At 37.5% G+C, this 14,869-nt stretch overlaps 1 long non-coding RNA gene across 8 annotated transcripts in view; it reads left to right on the forward strand.

Annotated features, from left to right (window-relative positions):
- Positions 1-3,934: 3,934 nt before the first annotated feature.
- The window catches only part of LOC142036002 (uncharacterized), a 65,386-nt gene continuing 54,451 nt past the window's right edge, over positions 3,935-14,869 (forward strand). For 7 of the 8 annotated variants that reach the window (XR_012652023.1, XR_012652026.1, XR_012652022.1 and 4 more), the window contains exon 1: positions 3,935-4,437. This is a non-coding gene — a long non-coding RNA (uncharacterized LOC142036002). The remainder of the gene's footprint in view (positions 4,438-14,869) is intronic. The other variant, XR_012652027.1, reaches the window with a different exon arrangement.

The following is a 14,869-nucleotide window of genomic DNA, read 5'->3' on the forward strand; positions in this document are numbered from 1 at the left end:
GAACTTACTGAATCTGAGATGATTTTTGTAGCGGTTAAATTGCAGCCAGGTTATCTAAGCTACCCACCAAAACTTGACCCTAAACAGAAAGAAGGCCTGCAGAGAAAACAGGAATAAGTTCTGACTTTCACTGGTAATGAGATACCAGCTTCCTCTCCGCCTGATGAAAATCTTCCCAGTGTCTCATGTGGGTTCATTCATTTTATCTACAAAAATGTTAGAGGAGACAGAGAAATGGGAAAAGACTCGGCTAGAAAAAAAACACAAACAAAACATACACCACCACCCCTTATCAGGTATTAACAGCTTTGCTGGTGATTTTTCTTTATGTAAATGGTAGATACTGCAGCTTGGTCAGCTGGTTAATATACAGCACAGATGACTTGCTCAGACAACATTTCAGCTAGTTTTACTCCTCCTGCTACAGGAGATGAGAACAAACCTTCCTTCACAGCCCTCCTGTACCAGATGAATTTGAAAAACTACTCGTGTTAGCTTAGGGCTGTTCTTAACTAGGGTATAAAACCATTTCCAGAATATATGGACACACTGCAAGTGATGTGCATGTTTCCAGGCCCTGGTAATTCCACTCCGTGAAATGGCTTTTGGGTGCCCTATGTTCATTTGCTTGCTCTCGAAGATTTTCAATGACTTTGCTTCTTCCCTGCCTTTTTCAACTTCTCCAGTATTTCCTAGGGGTTTTTGACTGATTTCTTCTTTTCTTATGCATTACCAACATCGAGGGATTTTACCAGCAGTGACTAATATAAGATTTAAACTTTAGCAGATACCACCTACTGCTGAATTATAAAAAGCAAAGGTGTATAAGAACAGCAAGAATTCTCTGGCAAAGTTGCAAGCAAATTCAGAGTCTATACAGTAAAGCTCAATTACTTTCCATAGAAAGAAAAATGGAAAGCCTTAAAAGTTCTGGGCAACATAAAATCTACATCATACACCCACGAGAACTGCATTTGATTTTCTAAGGAAACAGTTAAGATGTTTTCAGAAGTATCCATTTATATAAGGCAACACATCAACACACAAATGGCGTAAGTGCCTTTATTCTAACTGGTTTTGAAAGAAAATTTATGTGACTTTTGCCTTTCTAAATGTAGCACACCGCTAAAAAGAAGCCAAGGGGCAAATCTCCTCCACCCCCTAAACAGTCATTGAGCTTTGATTTACACAAGAAAAAAAAAATCACTAACTGTTTTGTAAACTTGTTTGGGAATGCATCCCATACAAGAGGATCAAGGCCATCCTACTTTTTCCCCCCTCACACCAAACGCTCACCAATAATTCCAAAGAATGAAAAAGAGCTGGTTTAGTGACTACCATTTCTAACTTACTTCAGTCATCTCTTAGTTCCTAGAGTTCCTGGCCAGGGGACAGTGAAAAATTCTTAGGAACAGGACCTCTATTAGGCAGAAGTTAAGTGTCTTTACCAATCTTTGCTAGATCATGGAAAAAAAGCCCCAAACTCAAAAAACCCTAACCCAAAACCAGAAATAGAAGTCTATTCTGTCAATGGATGGAGTCACAGAGGACCACATAGCAGTAACAGTACGGTCTTCAGACTCTGACAGCCCTGTCTGTACAACATCATCTTGTCTCACGTCTTAAGCGTCATCACGATGGCATTTGCAAAGTAATGTTATTTTCCACATGGTGGTAATTTTATGATGCTCTCATTGTCTCTTACAGTCATGAATTCTTCTCTAGTAACCAATAATGGAGAAACCAGCAGTTTATTATTCAAGGAAAGGGAACGTGATATAGCCTGTCTTCATTTTGATTTCTTTTCAATGGCGATGATATGGAAAATAAGTTGTCTGTTGAAATACATGAATACTTATAAAGATGCACTTAATTCTCTCTCTGCAGACAGCAATGATGCCAAGTATTAATTTGGTCTCTGAAATACTGTAAGAGTCACAAAAATGTCTGCTTGTATCACCTAAGTCTTTGATTCATGGCTCAAGAAGTGCAGGTAAATAATCATTACTCCAGATTCCCTAAATTTTCCTGAAATTCACTCATGATTCATTTGAGGAAAGAGCTAAACATTACTAAATTAATTCAGATGTTTATTCCCTCTCTTTAAATAGCTTTTCAGCATTTTAAAATCAGAAACTGACATTCATGAAAAAGATGTATTTAAGACAAGACCATGTACTGGTCTTAAAACCAAAGACTTTACTGCTCTCTGGAGTAAGGTTTCTTTTATTAGTATTTCTTCCCACTTTAATTGAATTAAACAACAACAAAAAAAGTAACCAAAATTATGAAGACCACCAGCGCTGTGAAAAAAAGAAAATGTCTCCCAGGGTTTTCAGTTCTTTCCCCTCAGTGTTCTGGAGTCCAGATGTGGAAAGCCCAGTGGAGCTGAAAACATTTTTGGAGGGAGGAGAGAAAGTTTTGATGCTACTGCTGTAGCATTATTTTATCCAAACCAGCCAATTACCTTTCTTCATGAAGATTAAAAAAACAAACAACAATAAAACCAAACCCCACCTTTTATATATTATTACTAAACACTATTTTTAAGTGAACTTGCTAAAGAAAAGTAAACCCTCTGTATCTTCTTAGCACTTACAAGCAAAGAAGGCCTTACAAGGCCTTCTTCTTAACTCAGAGTATAACATGTAGTGTATTCATCTTTTTTGAAATCCTGTTTGTCAGGTGTGTAAGTATATTTTTAAGATATATATTTTTCCTGCTCACATGTTGAGCAAACACATGTTGATTTGTTGCAGCGATACCAGGTCACAGGCTATGGAGGAACTTTCCCATATCTTACACAGCTACACCTGGAATATGGTGTTCTGCTAAGTGATGACAAGGGTGGACAGTGAGGTGATGATAAAAGTCTATAAATACCTTAAGAGGGTGAACTCTAAAGAGGAAGAAGCATTGTTTTAAGGTGGTCTGAACAAGCTTGACTAGTAGAAACAAAAAGATGTCCTGACACCCAGAGCCAGGCATAAGCTGCTGTATAGGAGCTTGCACCTAGTACAAACGCCAGCATTGCAGTCTGTCTGTGCTTGGCATTGTGTACACCACAGGCATATAATGAATTTACTATTCCAGAATAATTATTCTAGTAAATTTCCAAGTATAGTTAAGCCCTTCAACTGCTAAATTAGGCCCTAAGTTCAACCAGTCCACCAACAGGAGCCACACGTTCAGGGTATTTAATGCTACACTAGACAAAGCCCTGGAAACATAGAAAAGGAAATAAACCCGCCCAGAGAGGAGGATGGACACAAACCCTGACAAATCTGTCATCCCTCTACTTTCTGTGGTTCTAGGAAAACACGCATGTGGGATTTGGGAAAGGTCTTTTTAATAAGGGTTAATTGGAGAAGTATGTCACACATGACTGAGTACCATTTCAAATTACTGCTCACACTGGCGTAACTAAATCAGGCAAATGACAGAACACCAAACCAAGGAATAGTCAATCTTCTTCCCTCCTATTTAATCTTTATAGTTTCATTATTCTCAAAATGACCAAATATCAGCAATTATATGGAATTCACTGCTTCTTTCAAAATATTATTATGACCACATCATAATATTCCCCAGAGATCCAATAGTTCTGTAAAATCTATTTTCTGTTATCACTCAAATTATTAGTCTAGGCTTTGGAACTGCGGGATTCATTTGCCTGGCTTATATGGTGAAAAAGCTCAAGTTATATGATCCTGATATAGCCCTTTCTGGGCTAAAAAAAAAAAAAAATTTAGAAAAGAGAAAATAACCCCACTTTAGCCAGAAAGAATAGTTATTCTGTAAAAATCATTGTACGATCTGTAACAGTGTGTTACTCTAAAAGTCAAGTCCCTATCCCTGAACCTGAAGAAAGTCACTTAGTTTCTCCGTGCTGCCCAAGTTAACTGCAAGCATTTCCTGACACACAGAACTCGGGCAGAAAAAGGAAAAACGTCAACAGGAGAAAAGCACAGCTTCCAAACCCCACCCACCAGCTTCAGTCAAAGGGATGACTTCAGTCCCTTTCCTAACTAATCCTGTCACTGTAAAATCCTACAGTCATTCTTCAACACATAAAGGGAAAACGGACTCACTAGGAGGACCAGGACTGTTTCAGCTTGAACTGTTAACCAATGGTGGAAATGCAAGAATGCTGAAGTTGTGCCTTCGGAGCCAATAGAGTGGATTTGTGTGTCCCACATGACTCTGTTTCCCCTGTCTTTCACATGGGCAGTATTTAGTTCAATTCAGAACTGCAGATAGTATAGCGTGCAGAGCAGCAATGGGATGTCTGAGCACAAGTGGCTGACTTCCAGGCGACTTCAGGAAGCACATTTGTACGTTTCTCCTGAATTAAACTGGGATTCTGCACCCTTGACATCCTCTGACCCTCCTTGTCTCTGCAGAAGGAGACAACGACCTGCACAGCACAACAAAACTGTGAGTACTGGGTCTATTTATTTTTATTTTCACCCAGAAAAGCCAATCTCTTAAAATTGTCAAAATGCTATGTGCGCTAGATCAATGGTTACTTTTTCTTATGAGATGAACAAGTATCTAAAGTGTTATTCAAATTCAGAAATATTTCTTGCATGCTTCAGTAAAAGGAAAAAAAAAAAAGAAAAAAAAAGAGTTATCCTCCAGGGCAGTGCTTGCATGCACGCTGCATGCCACATTGCTTCCTGACATAGCCAGCATGCTGCTTTGTTCATAAAGAAAAACAAAGACAAAAAGCCCTCCACACGTACGTTGTTCACTTTTATTTGTACTGTGTCTAATCAGGCCTGATCTGTCCCCAAGGGGAAAAAATAAAGGCAAACTTTAACTCCACCAACAAGGGCAGCCCAGACTTTCCAGACATCTGACAGTTATTATAATTAGCTATGAAAGACAGCAAAGACACTTTGGGGCAAATAGCTCTTACATTTGGAACAATGAAGTGGAGCAAGGTTCCCATCCCACCCCTTCCACGGGGGGAGGGGGAGAAACGAACCATCAGGGGAGTGTTAGAAAAGGGTTATGGCTGGACTGAAAAAACACAACTAGTGTAATATCTGGACTCGCTCAGCACGAGGAGAGGCTTTTTGATAAGCAACTTTACCTCTAGATCACGGCTTGCATTCACTCAGAATCCTGGTGGGGTGGGAAAGGGTGTGGGGCTTTTTACAGCATAACGTCAGAAGGTCAGAGTGGAGGGGGCAGCGGGGATGAAGGGGGCAGAAAGAATATCCATAGCAAGAGACATTACAATTGCTTCCCAGAGCTTTGCTGGCCAGATCTGCTAAAGCCCAAGTTGCTTTCTGGGCAAGATTTATGGGAGTTCTCAAACAGAAGCAACAGACAAAGGAGAGTTTTTTTTCCTTCTTCTTCTTTTCCGGAAAAGAAATTGAACCCAAATGGATAACTGTATAATAAGAAGCACTGATTTGTATTTTTGCTCTCTTTTTTCCCCACACGTTCATAAGACCTTTAATAAGATCTTCCCCCCCGCCTCCGCCTGCATACTCCTTCCCACACCCCCTCCCCCCTCCCCTACCAAAAGTTAGATCCTGAAAACTACGATCAGAAGGGAAAAACCAAAGACAATAGAAATCTGACTCGGTCCTGGCTAGGCTGGATCTCTAATAAAGCATGAAGTGAAAACAGTTTCTAAGTGAAAGATGAGCAGACTTCTTTTAAAAACAAAAAAAAATTAAGGGCAATAAGGAGAAATTGTTGAAAGACTCCAGACGCTACTAATTATGGCTTAAATAAATCTTCCTGGGCAGATGTTTGCTTGCTCCCTCTGTGGGGAAAGGAACGTTAAAAGAAGCATTTTTTAAAAAAGGATTTGACATGAATTTTTTACATTTTTTTTTTTTTAAATACACCATTTTATTCTTTGTCTGCTCTCCTGTTATCTCCCCCTCCCCCAACCGCCGCCCACTGTGAGCTGAGACACCTGAAGGCTAGACACAATGATCAACAGAGCACTGCGCTCGCCTGTCTGGATTCCAGCCAGATTTTTTTTTTTTTTTTTTTTTTTTCCCCTCCACAATCAAGGAGCCTGCACGCAATGCATGGCAAGCCCCTTGCTCTGCTATGTGCAAATCAGACAGAAGTCTGAACCGTGCTGCAGAAAGATTAAAGACAAACACAAGCCTTTCCTCCTTATGTCTGCCAGGCTCAGTTTCAACTTCATTGTGATTCGCAAAAAATATGAAATAAGGAACTTTGTGAACATATATGCACATTATTACACAAAACACATGCATATGTGCACACGCTTTCCAACACAGTGTAACTAAGGGCATCTACTGTTTCTCATTTTACAGTGGTTTCTACTCTAGCTTTACAGTCAATGCAGTATTTTATGTTAAGTTCATGCGTCACTTACATAATTGCTGTGTAGCTCTCAAATACTATGGAAAGATTTTGTATACGTATACAATATACTACATAAAGGCAAACAGCTAGTGTACAGAGACCTACATCTGAAAGGCAGTTTAGCTGAAATACTTGAACATATTTGGGTTTAGAGAGATTAGCAAGATCTCCTAGGCAGTTTTGTGGCAGTTTTAAACAAGGCAGTAGCAAAATGCTTTACAAGTAGGTTGTCTTCAAACCAAAGGAGGGGAGCATGGCAGGGGACTAGTTAGCTGGTCTTGCAACCCTCAGTCTTCCTGTTGCCACAGCCCAGAGGAACACCGACTGGCCCAGTGTCATCATGCCACAAAGTTGGTCTTGGGAATGCAGTACTCCGCAAAATAGTTGCTCTCCGTTTGGTGTGGCTATGGGTGGGGTCAGCAGACACATACTGGGAAAAGGGACATTCAAAGCATTTATTCTATTTAAATTTTAAATGTATGCCATGTGGACCTGTTTTCTAAAAGTTCTTTGGAACTGCATTGTCTTCTGGTATGGTATGATACACATGATTAATTTTTGCTTTTCAATATGGACTTTGGGTGAAAAAGACTTAAAATAAGTTTTTAAACACACATGCGCAAACACACACATACACTGCTTTTAATTTACTCCCTGAAAAGGCTTAAACTGTATTTTAGTCACACTAACAGGCATCATGATAGAAAGATAGGTGCTTTTTTAGCTTTTTTAATATTGCTAATAAACACTATTAAAAAAGGAACACAGCATAGGTATCCCACAAATACAGTCTTAAAAAAAACCCCTTCCTTTCCAAATAGCAGCAGACACATACAAAGAAAAGATAGCATGTAGTGGCAACAATATCCACAGGCAAGGTAAAGATTCTAGAAAATAGATTTCAGAGAAATGAAGAGAATGAATTGAGCACTGTGGTTAAATTTGTATTCCTGTTTTATTTTTTTTAAAAACAAGATATTTAACACTTTTCTGAAGCAACATGTTATATACCTTATATGAAATGTACAAGCAAACACAACACAAGAGTCGTATATGAGAAGTATATACTTGTAAATTACATGCATATACACAAGTTCACTAGTATTCATGTGCTAATTTCCTTTCTACTTTTCCTGGCATATTGTGCTGGAAAAAATAAAATTTGTCATTTATGTTTCACAAATGTATTTCAAAGTAATGCCTGCAGCTACGTTTGGAAGTGCTTATTTTCTTAAGGTAATGACAATAAGTAATCATATTTTTATCCATTTCCTGAAGACTGAAATCCTACAGAAATCAATTCCTCTAGGCTTCAGAAGTCATTTACACAGTAGCTTGCATTGGAAGGGATATCTTAACTAGCAGTTTATATATTGTTTGTCAATGCAACAGTAATGAATAATCATGTAAGAGTTAAGCATTAAACCTGAGCATATGAATACAGGGCTCTTGCCTCCATGTTTAGTTCAACACTCCCCTTCTCCCAGTAAGTTCTCTTGGTTTTTGTGAACACTAGGTGTTCAGCAGCTTTTACTAAAGTAGTCAGGAGATACAAATGCCCAGTGTTTTTGCAAATAAGGCATTATCATCCAGCTGCTGTTGTCCAGGCACCTGAGATTTGGAGCTATGTGTTTTAGCAAAGAGCTTATTTACCTAAAAGTGAAAAATTCTGACCTGTGTTTTTTTGCTGACTTCTTTAAACTTTTAAACAGTTAATGTAGAAACAAAGCAATCACAGAAGCTTATGCATATTTATGACTCCATTCCTTAAAAATTTGATGTCTGTTACAGCTCATCTCTTAGTCCATGGCCTCCAATTGGTTGTGCAAACTCCGTGGTGCTACTTACACAAACTTCAAGTTCTAATTTCCTTTTTTAAACTCTCCTCTCCCCTCTTCCCCCCATACTTCTTCTATTGCATCTGCTTGTTTGAGCCTTTCCTACTTCAAGCAGAATTGCAAGTTTTAGTCATAAGAATGAAGTCTTCAGGATTACTTCCAAAACTTTCAAAAGATTGGTTGTTTCACTTACACCTTTACACAGCAGAAGTAACTTGAGTGCCTAACAGAAACATAGGCAGTCTCAATAAGGTAATGGGGTCAAATGAGCTCATGCATTACAGATAGGAAGAGAACTGCGCATTGCATTTTTATAGATTAAAAAGCACAGAGTGTTTTAATGTAAACAGATTTCTGTTTGATATTTTGGCAAACTGTTGCAAAGCTCAAACTACAGCTGAGCCAAAAGGACTTTCGGCATGGTACAGTTAGACCAGATGGCCACGTGTTCTTTTCTTATTTAGATGAGACTTTTCCTTTCAATAACATCTTTCTTCCTGACCTGCTTAAAAATTCCAGCGAATGAAATCAGCACAGGATTTTCAATTCTAATTGACCATGTGCAAAGGAAGGGCCAGTAGAGAAATCAGTAGGGCCATTGTAAGGCACACTGCATCAATCTCCCCTTTGTCCTGAATCTTTTCTAGCATGAGCTAAAATAATTAAGAATATTTAATTTATATTATTCGTACAGCAGCAAATCTTTTTACGTTCAGGCAAAAATCATTGCAAGTTCCTCTCTTACAAATGCATGCAACAAGGAATACATATGTCTATCATACACCAGACAAACAGGTACTCAGCATCATTTAATTGCCAAATACTTTAAAAAAAATAAAAACCCTCAGGAAAAGAGTGAACAAAAAATAAAGGTGTCTGAATTAAAGCATGAACTGCTTTGCCTTGTCTAATAGTCAGAAGATGTGAAGAATATAGTACTTCTCAAATTAAAAAAAAACTAAAAATGCTAAAAAATTATAATTTTCCACTGTCCAAAATGCTCACCCTTAAAACATCTGTAATCTTCAATTGCTATTAACTTGCCTACATAGATTTTACACACACATACCCCACCTACGCTATGTGGGTTGGTGATCACAGTCTCACTTGTGTCTGTGATCTGCATGCAAAGTACAGATTGTAAATACTGTATATATCACACACAAACATTATCTACAGAAATATGCACACAGATGACATCATTACAGTCTATTTGGATTTAGTGAGATATCTGTGGAGCAATATAACAATATTTATCGAGATTTTGCAAATAGAGAATGTAAAAGATGCACAAGATCCTACCCATATGTTTACATTGCCCATGGATAAGGTAAGCGGGTAAAATGAATCCTTTAGAAGAAGGGGGCAGGGGGGAAGATGAATTGAAAGCAATACATTGTAAGTTTGGTTGGTTTTGTTTGGTTTTGGTTTGGTTTTTTGTTTGTTTTTTTTTTGTTTTGTTTCATTTTTTACACAAGGAAAAAAATTAGCAACAGATTTATTATTCCTGTACTATTTTGTACAAATTCCCTGTACTATTCACAGTTTAGTTTAACATTATGCTTGAGTGGTTGATGGTTTCAGATTATCACTATAAGCTTGAATCAAGAAACAACCAAACAGCTCTGGAAAATAATTTTTGAAAAATAATTATGAAAATGGTTTCAGCAAGATAGCCTTTTCTTCAGTTAAATCAGGTTTTAATGAAAACTCCAGTCACTTTTTAAATGTAGGTGAAAAACAACTCTGGAGAAAATGCAGTGGGCAGCGTGGCCTTTGCATGCAGTCCAAGTAACATGTGCGTGAAGAAGCATGCCTGAGAACATAAAACAAAGCACAGACTTTGGAACTGGCCAGGCAGATGTGGTAAAAGGTCTAGTTTCAGCTCTCCAGGAAGATGCTTTGTAGCCTTGGGCAAATCATTTAACTGCCTGACTTCTCATCTACATCATATTAGTAGAATTCAAGTTTTGAATTTATGATTATTATTGCAAGGTCGGCATTGAGATACCACAGCAAAGAGTACTGGAGACACCTCACATGCTTGAAAAGAACATAAAATTCTAGACAGAACAATAGGCTTTTGTTGTTACTATTAAATCAGATCATTTTTGGTGTGGTATTTCTATAACTAGACAAGATACAAAGCCTGTTTCTCAAGAGGTTCATATAACTCAGTTCTAGCTTAATTTTCTTAAGTTTTTCAGGTACTTGAACATTCACTTTTTATTTTTTGCTAACATGCAACAAAAGCTCAGAATATAGGATAAATGGAAGACACTACTCCGTCTGTAACGATGCTCTCTCTATATTCAACATAAAGTCCTGTCATGCAAGCCCTAACACTAAAATGCTGACTCCTGTAGAGTAATAGCTTATTTAACAGACTGTCCTGTGGTACCAGTGAGACTAACTGCAGGCTAAAATGCTTCACCATGTGACCAGGAGTATCAGACCTGAGCCCTAGACATTTACTACCTCCAGTATTTGTGCACCAAGGATCTGATCTTGTAATGGCATTAAGCACATTCTTACTTTTAAATCCCAAAGGCAATCTAGCAAACCACCACCATGCTCAAAGTTTGGCACATGCTTAAAGCATCCTGCTGAACTAGGTCTTCAATTTCTACAGAACCCTTTGCCACGAGAAGTAAATACCTTTGCTGGTAGTCATTAAATTGTGGTGCCAATTTCACCTTTCTGTTTCTATTGATGATTCTTTGATTCCCACCATTGAACAGACTGAGTTAGAAACCCTTGGGTAGCAACTCTAACAATCACTGCACAGGAAAAGAGATCAGTAGGCCTGAAGTATTCATGAGATTTCACAGAAGATGTTTTCAGGCCGCCATTTTGTGACTGAAATGACGGTGTTGTGCACATGGAACTGAAAACTTTGTTTTCCCTTCATGAGCAAGTATGAGGGATCTCTGTGCAAAAGGAAAAAATAATTTTCTGCTGAATGTTTCTATTAATCAATATTCATGCACAGTATGAGAGAAATACTCAGACTTTCAGCTATCTTGCGTCAGTGCTGTTCAGAAGTTGTAAAAATTAAGAAAAAGTCAATGTGGCAGATCTGCTGGTCATCACAGCGGGTTTGCAGAAGGGTTGGGGTAGCGTGAAGCAGGCAACAGGGAAATATCCTGCGTGGAAGTACGGCCTTGTGCAGTGCTCAGAACGAGGAGAGGAAGTCAGCAAAATGTGCATGGTTACGTGCAATTGATGGGCTGTATTTCACCAACCTATTTTTACTGTCAAGGCTCAAGACTATATTAGGAGTCTATCCAGACTCTTAAGCCATAGGATGTGGCTAATGGGATCAGATAAAATGATTAAAATCAGTTTGGTCTCATGATTTCAGCTGCTAAGTGTAATAGATGCAAAACTGAAAGACTTAATCATATGATAAAAGTACAAACACCTCTTTGTGTTTTACCTCTACTTTTTTTTCCAGTTTAGAGAAACTGTGAGGGTTTTAGTAGTTTTTTTTTTTTTTATTAAAACCCATAACAATAGCAAGCAAGATGATTATTTTCTTGCAGCATGCCAGTTGCAACTGGTTTCCTCTATCCAGAAAAATAAGCTCAGAGGCTGTAAAAACAAATTTTATACTACATCCCATGAAATATATTACATGAAGTCTCTGGTTAAGAAGCTTCAGAAAAAAGGATGGATTTGTTTACAGAGTTTGATAATGGACTTGTTTTAGAAATAAAAATCTGATAATTTCCCAGAATGTCTTATCCATACACTGAATTTGTGCTACTGATTTCAAGCATTATTTTTAGTTGATTCAAAACCACTTTTCTAAGAGTATAATTTGCAAAAAAGAGGATTTAAAAATGAGAAGTCTAACAAATGACAACAGTGAATAAAAGCAGTTCCCAAGGTTGATTAAAAGACATAAAAAGGGTTAAAATTTCAGATCTTTATGTAAGAATTAAAAATGAAAGAAGAGTTAAAAAGGGGGGGGAAGGGGGGGAAGAGCTTAGCTGCTGGTGACTTGAGTGTATTTATGGATTACTATGTCCTGAAAAGAAGAAAACCAGAGTTGTAAGATGACACTGCAGGGGTTGTCTGGACTTTTCACCGAGTGTAAAGTCTGTTTAGTCAGTGTCTTAATGCCTAATGCTGACCTTTGCCCCCTTCACTCCTCCCTGCTCCAGGTGCAACATTTTTGCAAGTGCTTTAACATTATTGGAAAGTTTGTGCAGGTTTCACACACTGCAAAGTGCACACAGCATTTTGCACATCATCCATTACACACAACCAATATCAAGGCTTAGCACCTTTTTTTATCTTATGTACACACAATGATTTGTTTTACGCATTTTTCCCTTTTTAGTTATTACTGTGTTAAATTAATAAAAAGCTTCTTTGTAAGGATATTCCATTTGCAAAATTCTATATAACAAGATACAAGATTAAGTTTAAACTCATGTCACACACTCCCCAGCACTGTGAATTACAGGAAGAGTATGCAACGTATGCCAACAATGCTACTGATCTCTCAAATTAATTCTTTTTGCTATGGAAATGGGACATAAAAACAGGACCCATTGCTACAAAACAGCCAAGGCACTTCAGCTGATTTCCCCCAGAAATAAATTGATTTCTTGTATAGTTATTAATTATATTGGGACTGATGTGAATTTTAAAGAAAAACACAACAGTTTTACAGACTAATAATAAAAAAAGCTAAACTACATCAGGTCTGTATAATTTAAATTTTGATTTACAAAAATGAGTGTAGTAAAATGTATATTAAATATGAGATGCTGTAAATTCTACAGTTGTCAGGGATGCAGATAATATATAAGACAGCACACGCATATGTAATGTTTATTCATCTATGCCTTATATTCAATAGACAGTTGCTAAGATTTTTGAGGGGTTGCAATTTCACTTTGCTGGGGAAAAAGTATAAGCTGGGTACCATCATCTTTGAGACCATTACAGATTTCATGTTGTTTCTGAAAAGCCTACCATGGGCGTTTTGTCCCACTGTGGGCAAGGAACCTGTTCTCCCCATTCATATTATGTTGCAGGACTGATGCCTGCTTCAGATACGGACCTGACATTTAAGATCCTTAAGTTTTCCACTGCATGATACCATGTACTAAAATGCACTCTGTACAACAGCAGTATAAAGGTTACTGGAAATACGAGACTGGCCAGTACATGTTTCCTACAATTTGCAATCTGTGCCAGCTACATATGCCTAAAAAATTTTTGAAATTATGATTTAGATATTTAAAAGCTTTAAATAACTAACTGACTTCCCCCACATTCCTTCCTCACTGAACTATACTGCAAAATTTTCATTAAGCTGAAGGAAAAGAAAAGAGGAAAAGTATAGGTTTAAGAGGTGAATAGCAGCAGGTACTCTTTGTGGAGAACCTCAGTAGTCAGAACTGTCTAGCCAAAATAACCCAGGGTAACACTTCTTCTAGGTATGGTATTACTTCAAGGTGAGACTTGCATAAAAAGAGGTCTGATGAGGGCTTACATTTAGGGAACTTCCATGACAGAGATGTGTTTGGATCTGGACTAAAGCATTTATTTTACTGGATTGTCTCTCAGATATGACAAGCAGCCTGCAGTATACTGTATCTTTCTAAAAGAATACTTTGTTGTTTCCCTATGACATCCATATATAAATTAATTTAGACCATCTTCATTATCTAGACAGTCTTAAGGGATTCAGTTTTGGAAAAGTTTTTTCATTAAAACAAAACATGGATCTTGCTATACTAGTTTATTCTAGGAGTAGGCACAAGGCAAGGGATCAAAATATCCTGGGAAGTGCCCTGAAACAGTTCTCTTAGATTCTTTGATTTCATTTGTAATATTTGGACTACAAGAGAATCAAGAAAAAAAATAATGAAAAGTTGTTTATTGCATGACAGACTATTTCTAGAGCTGGGCAGCTTTATCTCAGCACAAAGAATGCTCCTGTTGTCAGCACAGCTGCTAACAACTCATCAACACTCCTTGTTTAAGAGTAGGGTACAATTAGAAGCCAAATCTTTAAAGCAACCTGAAATGTTATTATTGTAGTAAGCTATGCAACTGGATTTGATTTCAAGCCAGACTGTATCCCATTGCTCCTGACACTGTTTCCAAGACATATTTAGTGCAGGTGGTACTCTTCTTAATTTCACTGAAGGTCAAATATACTTGTCATAATCATATTTTTTTGCACAGCTAAGAATTCAACTACTTTGGTAGACTGAAAACAGACATTGTTTCTGTGAAGGAAATGCATAGCACTGAAGAGATGGACTTGAAATAAACAGAAAAGTAATTTTTCACACTGTTTTGTCCTACTATCTCATCAAGATCATCACTTTTGAGGTTGCTGTGTATCAGTGGAAGCAGCCATTTGGGTATTTACACTTAGAGAACTTCAGAATCCTTTGCCTGGAAAAAGTGCTTTCATTTATCTTGCTTTCAGTGGCTACTATAAATCTTTTTCAGGACTACAATCTGAGATTAAGTTCTTGTAATGTTTGTAAACGACTGATTTTTACAATGATTTGCAAGTATAAAATTGAATAAAACTGAAATCAGTCAAGTTTCTGATTTAAGTAGAGAAAAATAGATAACAAATGTTGTTTTGGAACATCAAAATCAAGTCTTTCAGAGAAGACTCATATAAAAGC

Source organism: Buteo buteo, chromosome 10 (assembly GCF_964188355.1).
Source record: "Buteo buteo chromosome 10, bButBut1.hap1.1, whole genome shotgun sequence".
Classification (NCBI taxonomy): Eukaryota; Metazoa; Chordata; class Aves; order Accipitriformes; family Accipitridae; genus Buteo; species Buteo buteo.